Raw genomic sequence first — 11,332 nt, forward strand, 5'->3', positions numbered from 1 at the left:
GGACCTTACCTTGACTTCAAGCAAGACCTGGAGCTCTTTATACTGGTGTGATGCTGCCCACGGCTGATCGAAGCATTCGCTTCCCAGGAATGCCAGAGGTAGAATTGAGGGGAAACCATTTCCAGCCATCTTTTTGGGGGGATTTTGAAGCTTAACAACGGGGATGCAAATCTGAGTCTGTCCCTCTGCTTTGGGGTTGGTGCTTCTATCAGTCCTCACTCAGAGTCCTCACGTTTACTTTCGTTATGACCTGTGAGTTCTCCTTTTCCTTGCCTCAGCCTCACACTCCTGTCCACAGTTCTTACTTCTTAGTTCTAGATTTTACTACATTTACTACAACAGATCATGTGATAACTTTGATAATTGATGATACAGAATCTATTTTTTTAATTCATAATTCAAACAAGTTGAGGTTATTACAATAATAAAGATATAGGTTTGTATCTCACAAACACCTGTCACCCCCAGTCAATTTAACACCATCTACAATGGCCCACCATCTCCTTTGTAAAAGTTTGCATAGTGAGGCAGCCCCCTACTCCTTTCAGTATCTAGTAGCAATAGGCCACCAAACACAATCAAAGGACATCTTTCCTCTAGTATGCAAAGAATTCGGGAACAATGGGGAGCCATCTGAGTTAGGGATAACATCTAGATCCTTTCTCAAGACGTGATTCCAATCAGCCCTTTACTTGCAGAGTCAGTGAGGTAATTAGCTTCAGGGAATTCCTCCTCCCATATCCCCCTCCGTGCAGCTGCGCCCTGCTTCCAATACTCATCGGTACTAGTTGGCCTTATTTAACTGTCGTTAATCACCAATCGCACCCACTTGCACAGACTCATCCTAAGAGTGGGGAAGGATATATACACAGGGGAAGAAATATCTTTTGTCATCTGGCATTAAGGCTGCTGTCAGCCCTGGTACACTGGTAAGGATGAGCTGAACCACCGCAGAAGTGAAAACACGTAGCTCTCCCAGAATTCTTTACCCTCATGTGTGGTGATGGAGGGGAGCTAGCTATACTCTGCCTGACAGGTAGGTAGGGAGCATTCTAGGGGAAGGTGGGGTGTTGGTCATGCTTTTGTTCCATTCATTCAATTGATCTGCCCATTCAGGTCACCCTACACTTCCATGCTGGCAATGATGATTCAGAGATTCCCAAGCGTATTCATGGACATTGTCCAAACACCGCCAGTTTCCCTACCTCATCTCCTTCTGGTCCCATTTCTACCCTATGGTGAACTCTATTTTTTTTTTTTTTTTTTTTTTTTTTTTTTTTTTTTGTCTTTTTTGTGACTGGTACGGGGATCACAACCCTTGGCTTGGTGTCGCCTGCACCACGCTCAGCCAGTGAGCGCACCGTCCAGTCCTATATAGGATCCGAACCCACAGCGGGAGCATTGCTGCGCTCCAAGCAATGCACTCTCCCGAGTGCGCCATGGGGCCGGCCCTTAGGGTGAACTCTTAATACAGATCCCTGACTACCATCTGCCATTGGCTGTCTGCACTTGGTTTAGGTCGTGACCTCTCCCATGGGTTCTGAAGATTATTCTTTTTCCCAGTCCTCCTGTTGTTCGTCACTCCCTGAGGTTTTCCTGTTTGGGTCCCTTTCATAGTACCTTGTTATTTTGACCAAATCCTTCCTTCTCAATGTAAAAACATATGTAAAAACAATGTAAAAATACATGTTTTTACGGATATTGTAGAATTATAAAGCATGTGCCCGGAAAAATCCTTGTGCTGAAGACATCACCGCAGATATCCCACTTTGTGTGAATTAGAGATTATGTTCACATTCTGTTCAACCTACTTAAAAAACAGGAAAATAAAAATTGAAACAATGGAGTGACCATATAATTTTGTAAAACAATTCCCCCCATTTAAAATTGAACAAATAAAATGCCTGTGAGAATATGCAACATTTTTTGAACCAGAATTTTAGTAATATTCAAAAAATTTACAGTCAACACTCTGCAGTTTTACCCAATTTACACTTTTCTACATTTTTCCTTTAAGAAAGCACTGACATTTATCCAAGAAATTATGTTTAGTGATGTTTATTTCATTCCTATTATTAATTATAGTAACAAATAAAAAACAATTTATGTGTCCATCAGGAGATTTATTAAATTAATTATGCACATATGCATTATAAAATTTCTTGTAGTATTTTAGAAAGTGAGATGGATCTATATGTGCTCCCTTGGAAAGTTCCTGCATTCATTTTATTCAGTGTCAAGGATGAGAGGCAGAAGTATAAGTATATTTTTATACATACAGGTTAAAAATCAACAAAATACTTTTCCACCACATGTATGTAAAAAAGAACCTAGAATATATTTAAAAATAATTGACTTAAGGTTTTTAATTTTCATCATTTCTGTTAAGGGCTAAATTTTGGAGAAACGTACTATGGAATTTTATTCTGATATACCCCCAACGTTAGAATTTTTAGCATCAAAATCATGTGCACTTTTTTCTTTAAGTAACACTAACAACAGCAGTAGTAGCTGTGTAGTATTCAGATAAAATCACTGCTGGTAAATCTAATAGAACAAGCCTGAAATATGAAAAGCTTAACACACTGAATGTTTATTTCTCATGCACATAAAATATGATGTGGACTGGCAGGGGGTCTTCACTGCCAGATTACCTAGAGATCCGTCACGTGGCTCCACATCTCAACATGGGATCTCCCTGTTTGCTGCTGAATAGACCAGAAAGCATAGAAGTGGCATCCCGACTCTCAAATGCCTTGGCCTGGAAATGACACAGTTTTTCTCTTCACATTTCAGTGACAAAGGTAGTCACATGACCCTCTCTAACCACAAGGGGACTGGAAATATAGTCTCCCTGTGGACCCAGGAAGGAGAGCAAGACATGGTACAGATCAGCACTTGCAGACTCTCTAGAAACAGTTACATAGTAGATGGTCAGTAAGTTGCAACTTTTAGAATTTGTATGACAAAAGCCTTCTTCATTCTTGGAGAAGTTTCTGAGAAGGCCCAAATTGCTTTGAAAATTTTCCAAATTTTTCTAGTGCATACTATGTGACAGGCATTTTCATATGTAGGATCACATGATGGGATAAAGAAAATGTGGTATATATACACCATAGAATACTACTCTGCCATAGAAAAGAATGAAATTCTCCCGTTTGCAAAAACATGGATGAGCCTGAGGAAACTCATGTTGAGTGAAATAAGCAAGGAACAGAGGGATAAATACCACATGTACTCACTCAGAAGTGGGAGCTAAGAGAGAAAGAAGGAAGGAAAGAAAGTCCACAGTGGTGTTTTGGACTTACACAGGGAGAGAATATACCTTGGGATGGAAAGTGGAGTTAAGGGGAAAAGTGGGGTGGGGGAGGGAAGTTTGGGGTTATTGGCTGGGAATATTGGCTGGAGGACATGTAGTACAAATGCAATTTGTGGTAACGTTCATGCTTCCAGTATGGATCTGGCCTTCACATATTGGGCACAAGGGGTGACAATCAGCTTTGTATCTCGTGAATATTCACTACCAAAAAAAGAAAGGTTGTCTGCAAATAAAAAAACATAAGAAAACAAACAAAAAAAATGCAGAATCACACCAATTTTCTAAACGAACCTATAAATTTCAGCAAAATGGCCTGCCCCTTATCACTGAAGATCACCCTTCACTACTGACTATTGCAATAATCTCAAAAGGCAGATAATTTTCCTCTTCCTTTTACTGCACAGTCTAAATCAAACTTGTGAGCCTTTTGCTACCTAACCCCTGATGAACACACCTGAACTCCTGTGCAAGTGTGTTTACACACACTGAAACAGTAGAATTTTCTCCTGTGCAGATACAGACAAGAGTCGAAAGAATGATGATGAATTTTTTTTTCTTTTCCTATCACAGCTGGCATGTCTGCCAGGGAGACATTTTCCTCATTGACAGTAGGATGAATAATTGCTCTACAAAGATGCCCATATCGTTATCTCTGCAATATAAATATGTCATGTTAAATGGACAGAGGCAGTTTTCAAATGCATTAAGGGTATGAAACTGAACTTACAGGTATTATACTGGGTTATCTAGGTAAGACCAGTTCTAAGAACATGAAAATTTACAAGCAGAGCACTTACTCTGGCTGGAGGCAGAAAAGAAATACAGCAGTTGGAGAATTTAGAGAGATTCCAAGTGTAAAAAAAAAAAGGAACAATGATTCCAAGTATGAGAAGGATTCACCTGCTATTGTTGACTCCAGATTAATGGGCACATGTGATGCGACTAGAGAGAAGTCTCAAAAATCTGTGGGAGATCCAGCCGACAGTCAGTAAAGACACAGGGCCTCAGTCTTACCACCTCAAAGAACTGGATTCTGCTAACCACCTGAATGAGGTCAGAAGGAAATTCTTCTCATAGCTGCACAATGAGAGGACTGCCTGATGAAAGCTTGATTTGAGCATTGTGAAAATCTAAGTTCAGAATCCAACAGAACCCCCCCATTTTTTACACCTGCAGAAATGTAGATAATAGACCCTCCAGAGATAATAAATGTGAACTTTTGAAAACACTAAATTTGTGGTTATTTTTTACAGCAGCCATAAAAATATACTATAGCATCTTGGAAAGACTAGAGTTTTAAGATCTCACCCTCTACATATGGTTGCTACACTGTGATTTCCTTGGTCTTTCCTCATCTAAAACTTAGGAGGGAGATTTTGGGTTTTGACCATTTAGTTAAGCTCACTTATTATTGTGTGGATTCAGTGGCCAGAATCAAAAAGCTAACAGACTAAGACCTACTCTACTTCTAATCCCACTTTCTTTCTAAAATTTCTACTCCATATTTCAGTATTGTATCTCTGTTTCAGGGTATGATACCGGTGATTTCTTTAGCAATTCAGGCTCTCCTAACCAGAAGATTTCAAAACACTTTGAGAGCATGAGGGAGGTACCCAGGGGATGAAGAGGTGTCTAACCTTCACTGTCTGAGGTTAACATTTACAAGGAAGGGATGTTGCTGTCAGAAAGGGTCCATGGTGAGGAACGGGACCCCCAGAAGCAGGAACCTTCTGTGTCAGTGATGGAGATTGGAGGTATTGTCCTCCCAGTACTGATGTTGAAATCCGATCCCCAATGTGGCAGTGTTGGGAGCTAATTGAGTCATGGGAGTGGATCCCTCATGAATGGATTAACTGCTCACCCAGGGGGATCAGTGTAGTGAGTGAGTTCTCATTCTATTAGTTGCCATGAGAGCTGTTTGTTTAAAAGATCCTGGCACCTCCCTCTCACTCTCTCTCTTGCTTCCCCTCGCCATGTGATCTGCTTCTACTTCCACCATGTGTAGAAGCAGTCTGAGGCCCATGCAGGATGCTGCTGTCCCAGAATCATAAGCCAAATAAACCTCTGTTCTTTCTAAATTACCCAGTCTCAGGTATTCTATGACGGCAAACAAAACTGACTAATACAGTCAGGGAGAAACAGGTGAGTCTGGGCTGTCTCTGGGAGCAGGTGCTGGCCCCAAAGAAGGATACAATGAAGAGCTGGCCAGAGGGTCAGTTCCAGTTTGGACAGTAGGGTGGGCACACTAGGGAATACCCAGGGGAAGTGTTGTAATGCTGGGACTGGACACATGTGCTGGGACCAGGGCAGATTCAGTGCTCTAGGAACGCTGGTGTAAAGAGCAGTAAGATCTCAGTCAAATGAGACCCACAGGCACTCCCCAATTGTATTTGATGCTCATTTTCACCTTCCTTCTTTAGGCCTGCTTTTAGTACTTTGCCAACACCATCTCTTTTTTCATTGCCTGAGTGATATCTTGGAGTAGTCAGAAGAGAAATGAATAAATAGACACAAGGTCTATCTCAGGATGAGAGGAGAGGAAAAGTGTAGTCTATAGAGGTATTCAGACATGGAGTCTAGTCTGAGCCCTGTCTCCTATAAGCCACATGAACTTGGAAAAATTGCAAAGTTCAATGAGTTTCAGATTCTTCGTGAAGTAGGCTTGATTAAGTCATCTTGTTCCCAGGTTCAGGTAATCCTCGTGAAATATGAATGTTGGAATTTAACTAATCTATGCAAGGCACTTAGCAGAGTTCTAGCATGTATTGGGGGGTTTTAGCAGTTGTTACTATTATATTTTTGGTTTTAAACACTACAAACCTCCCCTTCTGGAAATTTTTAATTTATTCTTTATCCTGGAGATGTCAAGAAAATATATAGCTCTCAAGGACATGGCACACAAAATCAGTCACAATGTTTCTTAGCATGTAAAAGTTACTTACTTACTAAGAAACTTTTTTAGGATAGGTATAGATATAGATAGATAGATAGATAGATAGATAGATAGATAGACAGACAGATAGATAGAGATGTAGAAAGAGTCATTGTGGTTTGGAAAAATCTTCCCTAGCTGGGTGCAACTCAAGGCTCCTAGAATATATGTCACGGACTCCCTCATTCACTCCCATAAAACAGCTATCCCTTGGCTTGAGTTAGTGAAAGCACACTCAGGATAACATTCTTTAAATACCCTGTTAATGGAATGGACTCTAACATGGTTTGAATGTGTCCCCCATGAAAGTATGTGTTGGACAGTTAATTACTCATGCAACAGTGCTGGAAGATGGGGTCTAATGAAAGGTGATTAGGCCATGAAGTCTCTGCCCTCATGAATAGATTAATGCTATTATCGTGGGAGTGGGTTCACTGTAAAAGAGCGAGTTCAGTCCCCTTTTCTCTCTCACACCCTCTCACCTTCCACCATGGAATGACACAGCACGTGGCCCTTGCCAGATGCCAACACCTTCATCTTGGACTTCCCAGTCACCAGAAAAGTGAGAACTAGTCCCCACCTGCATAGAAGGCAGGACCCCAAGCTACTAATAATAGGCAGGCACCGGGTAGGTGCAAACCCAGCCAGCAACCCCTGACACACTTTCTCACCCACGCAGAATGCAAGACTCCATGCCACCACAGTAGGGAGGCCTCACATAGCTTCTGCAGATGTGGTCCACAACAACCACCTCAGCTTCTACCACTACAGGGATGGCTTGCTAATGGATCACTACAACAAAAACATTCACAACCACTGTGAAGGAGGCCTACTGCATATTTTCATTATTGGAAGAAAAGGAGTCACTTGACGAGCCTGGAAAAAGACGGAAAAATTTTTCTACTCAAAGTCCATTCCAGAGTAATAGAAGAAGCTACTGATCTACCAGATGACCAGAAATAAAGTTTGAGATATTAGAAATATGGGATGTGTGTGTGTGTGTGTGTGGTACTGCTGCCAAAGGGATTTAGTAACTCTCACATACCAGATCCTACAGAACAGTAAACCCCTGAAATGACCGAAAAGGAATCCAAGTAACTACCTCAAGGAAACCCAATGATATAAGAGAGGATTCAGCTGGACTACACAATAAAGTGAGAGAAAATATCCAGGATATGAAGGAAGACATTTACAAAGAGAATAATACCTTCTAAAAGAATGTAACAGAACTCCTGGAACTGAAAGACACATTCAGTGAAATAAAAACCAACACCTAGAGCTTAATCAGCAGATTAAAACAAGCAGAAGAAAGAATTTCTGAACTCAAAGATGGCCTTATGAAATAACTCAGGCAGACAAAAAAAAAAAAAAGGAAAAAAGAGTTAAGAAAATGAAGAAAGTCTAAGAGAGGTAGAAGACAACCTTAAGCACACAAACATTTGAATCATGGGTGTTCCAGCAGGGGAGGAGAAAGATAAAGCCATTCAAAATCTATCCAATGAAATAATAACAGAAAACTTCTCAGGTATAGAGACATAGACCTTCAGATCCAGGAAGCTCAAAGATACCCAATCAGATTCAATCCAAAAAAATCCTCTCCGAGACACATTATACTCAAACTGGCAAAGCTCAAAGACAAAGAGAAAATCCTAAATGCAGCAAGAGAAAAGTGTCAAGCCACTTATAAGGGAGCCTCCATCAGACTAACAGCAGACTTCTCAACAGAATCTCTACAGGGAAGAAGAAAATGAGATAACATATTCAAAATACTAAATGAAAAATAAATCTGCCATCCAAGAATACTGTACTTAGCAAGGCTATACTTCAAAAATGGAAATAGTATATTTCCTAGACAAACAAAAATTGTGGGAGTCCATCACCACATGACCAGCCTTGCAAGAAATCCTCAAAGGAGTCCTGCACCTGGATGCTGAAAAACAAGAATTACTGCAATGAAAGCACAAGTAAGAAAAAAACACACAAGTAAAACACAAATGCAAATGAGAAAAATTTAAAAAAATCTAAATCTTACCACCTTGAAGAACTGCAACAAACACCAGTGCTCAATAATCAAAGAAGAAGAAAAGAACAAATAATACTTTAGCATCTAAACAAAAAGCTATAAAATGCCAGGAATATGACAATACTTCTCAATAACAACACTAAATGTAAATGGATTAAACTACCCACTCAAAATAGAACTGGGATTAATAAGTTTCTTTTCATTGAATGTTACCTAGTCTCTTGTATTCCGTTATAGCAACAAAGGAAAAACTAAGACAGGCTCTGTCTTACCCAAACAAGGGCAAAGAGTGCCAGCAGAGTGGCTTCTGAGAATCCCATGCCACTTAGTATTACTCTTATTTTTCTGACACTTACTAGAGATTATGTGCATAGAACACCTAGTTTGTGCAATGTATTCAACTGCCCTGGAGTACTGGAAGCACAAGACACCTTTCATTCCTACCCTAGGTCGACATTTCTCTCTGGTTTATCCATGATCCCAAGCAACTTGCTATAAGTAGTTTTCCATTGCAGGCTTTCATTCTTTCAACTCGGGACACAACTTCTGACAGCATGGTCACTGTTCACCACACTCATAGCCTCTTCTGACCCACCACACATCTTAATTTATAATTGACTTGCACTAAAGGACTTGCAGTTTCCCAAGGCATCCATCCCATTTGCCTCTAGGCATTTACACTGGATACTGTCAGCTGGACATCTCCCCCACAGACCCCTCACTTCCTCACTCTTCCTTTTGACTTTTTCATTAGGTCATTGGCTGTAACATACCATATTCCTTATATGAGGGTACTTTAAAATGTTCATGGAAAAATAAAATGGAAAGATAATATGAATCTTTCCATGAAATTTTTGAAGTACTCTCATCTAAAACCTGCTCCTAGACTGTAAAATTCCATGAACACAGGAAGATCTTGTTTATCCTGATATTGCCAGTACTAGCATAGTGCCTTCCAATGACCAGATATGCTCAATTAATATTTGAAGAATGAATGAGCCAATGTGCAAGAGTTCTAACTTGTAACAATGTAATTAATTCTCATTCTTGAATAATCTAAGCATAGCCAGATATATATCTTTTAATGGTAAACACCGTCAGACTAAAAGTGAATAGGGTATGCAATAATGAGATATATTTCACAATTTTTCTGTTTCTGATTCCCAAGTATTACACAGGTGAGTTCTTTCATGTTTCCAAGGAAATACCTAATTCACTGCCATGCTATCTTCTTTTAGATCATTTAATGAGATGGATAGTATCCCAATTTGATTTACAAAATAATAAATTGCTGAATCTTAAATATCAAATACAGAAAAAAAATTGAGAAATGTCATTCATAAACTTGGATTCTAAAGCTCGATTTACCTTATATTAATAAGGAAAACATCTTGTAAAAAAGTACCCAAATTACCACATAAAACATGAACACAAACATGTTATATTGTCACCAGCCCAACCCTGACTTTCCACTGCTTAAAATGTGGACTTTCTTCAATCACAAATTGAGGAATGTCTCTAACTTTAGTAGGGTTTGGAGGAGGTACTGCTCATGACCCTGGAACATCCATCGGCCATCGCACTAATGTGAGCCCAAGGTGTAAGTCTGGTTTGAGTTCTCTCTTCCTCATCTTTCAAATCCTCTTCATAACAGGATGAAAAGGCACTGGAAACTGTATTATGGATCTTGGTCAGAAACTCAAGAATATTAATCTTTCTTGTTTCAGCCTGGGCTCTTGGACCCCACAGGAATTCAAAGCATGGAGAATCACTGCTGTGTACCTGTCTGTCAGTACTCCACGTACATTTCCTTCACCAGATATTTGGTGATGAGTTTCCTAGGTTCCACATAGATGAAGTGCTTGCTTCAGTCATATATTCTCATCATCTTTAAAACTTCCGAGGTTTGCTCTTCATTAGTGGAATTGCCCTTCATGAAGATCATGCCCAGGATAGTCATCAGCATGCTAGTCTTGGGCAATCCTCTGACATCACTCGGCATTGCCACATAGATTGTATCCAGTTTGTTGATGAGGACATACATGTGCCTATTGTCATCTGCTTCTTTGATGTCAAGGTCAAAGACGAGCTCCAAGCGCTCAGAAACTTTCCTCAGAATCTCAGAGAAGTGCTTCTTATACATTTGGATTACATTTCTCATCATATATGCCTTTCTAATGGGCTCTTTGATTTCATACTTATATAACAGGTAATGCACCAACATAAATACTTTCTCATCTACAGGGCCTCTGTGGAAGTTTTCAGTTGCTTCTGGGTCTTGCGTGCATCTTGACCTTTCCTCCATTGGTTGCTGACATTTTCATTAGAGCTTGTGTACAAAACAGCTGCAGCAGTAGTGGTAGATCGGGCTCTCCGAGGCCCTTGGGGATTGCTGGCTGTCCCAGCAAGTTAACTCTTGGGAATACCATTGAAACGAGCAGAAGAAGAGGGCGCATACTTGTCTTCATCTGCTACAATGGCCTGAGCACCCGCCAGATCTTCAGTCTTTCCTCGCTCCTGATGGTGTCGTTTCTGAGCACAGACTTTACTCTACTGACTTCCAGGCATGATGACTGTTCAGGAGCAGCAGCCGAAAGAGTAGGTGATCTACTACGAGAGAAAGGATGTGATGGTATGTGCCCAAACAGCACAATGATATCACTTTGCCTTTATTAATGGCAACCTCTGCAAGTTTTCCTGCCTGCACTACTTAAGAAACCCACAAGGCCCCTATTCTCTGATCTGCCTGTCCCCTGAGTAGCCTGTGAATTGACTAGAGTCTGTCTTAGTTTGTTATCTGCCAGATCAGCCTGGGGCCTACTAAGGGGGTGAAAACAAGGCCTGGCATGTCCACACTTTGTGGAGGCCCCTCTGTTCTTCTTAGGAGGTTTGTCTTTGGGCCCTTCTTCTTGATTTCTGGCAGGTTCAGGGATCCCTCTGCTCTACCACTTCGCGGCTGAACCCTCATTTCAGTGGCCTCATCTCTCATCTATTGTGGAGGAGAAACTTAAGAAGAATCTCATTTGACCACACCTGCCTGGGGACAGCCAGGTAGACA

The 11,332-nt window shown here is 40.6% G+C and overlaps 1 pseudogene; it reads right to left on the bottom strand.

Moving 5' to 3' along the window:
- Positions 1 to 9,798: 9,798 nt before the first annotated feature.
- Positions 9,799 to 10,683, bottom strand: LOC103602416 (annotated as a pseudogene).
- Positions 10,684 to 11,332: the final 649 nt, after the last annotated feature.

This window comes from Galeopterus variegatus, unplaced genomic scaffold (assembly GCF_000696425.1).
Source record: "Galeopterus variegatus unplaced genomic scaffold, G_variegatus-3.0.2 Scaffold4132, whole genome shotgun sequence".
Lineage (NCBI taxonomy): Eukaryota > Metazoa > Chordata > Mammalia > Dermoptera > Cynocephalidae > Galeopterus > Galeopterus variegatus.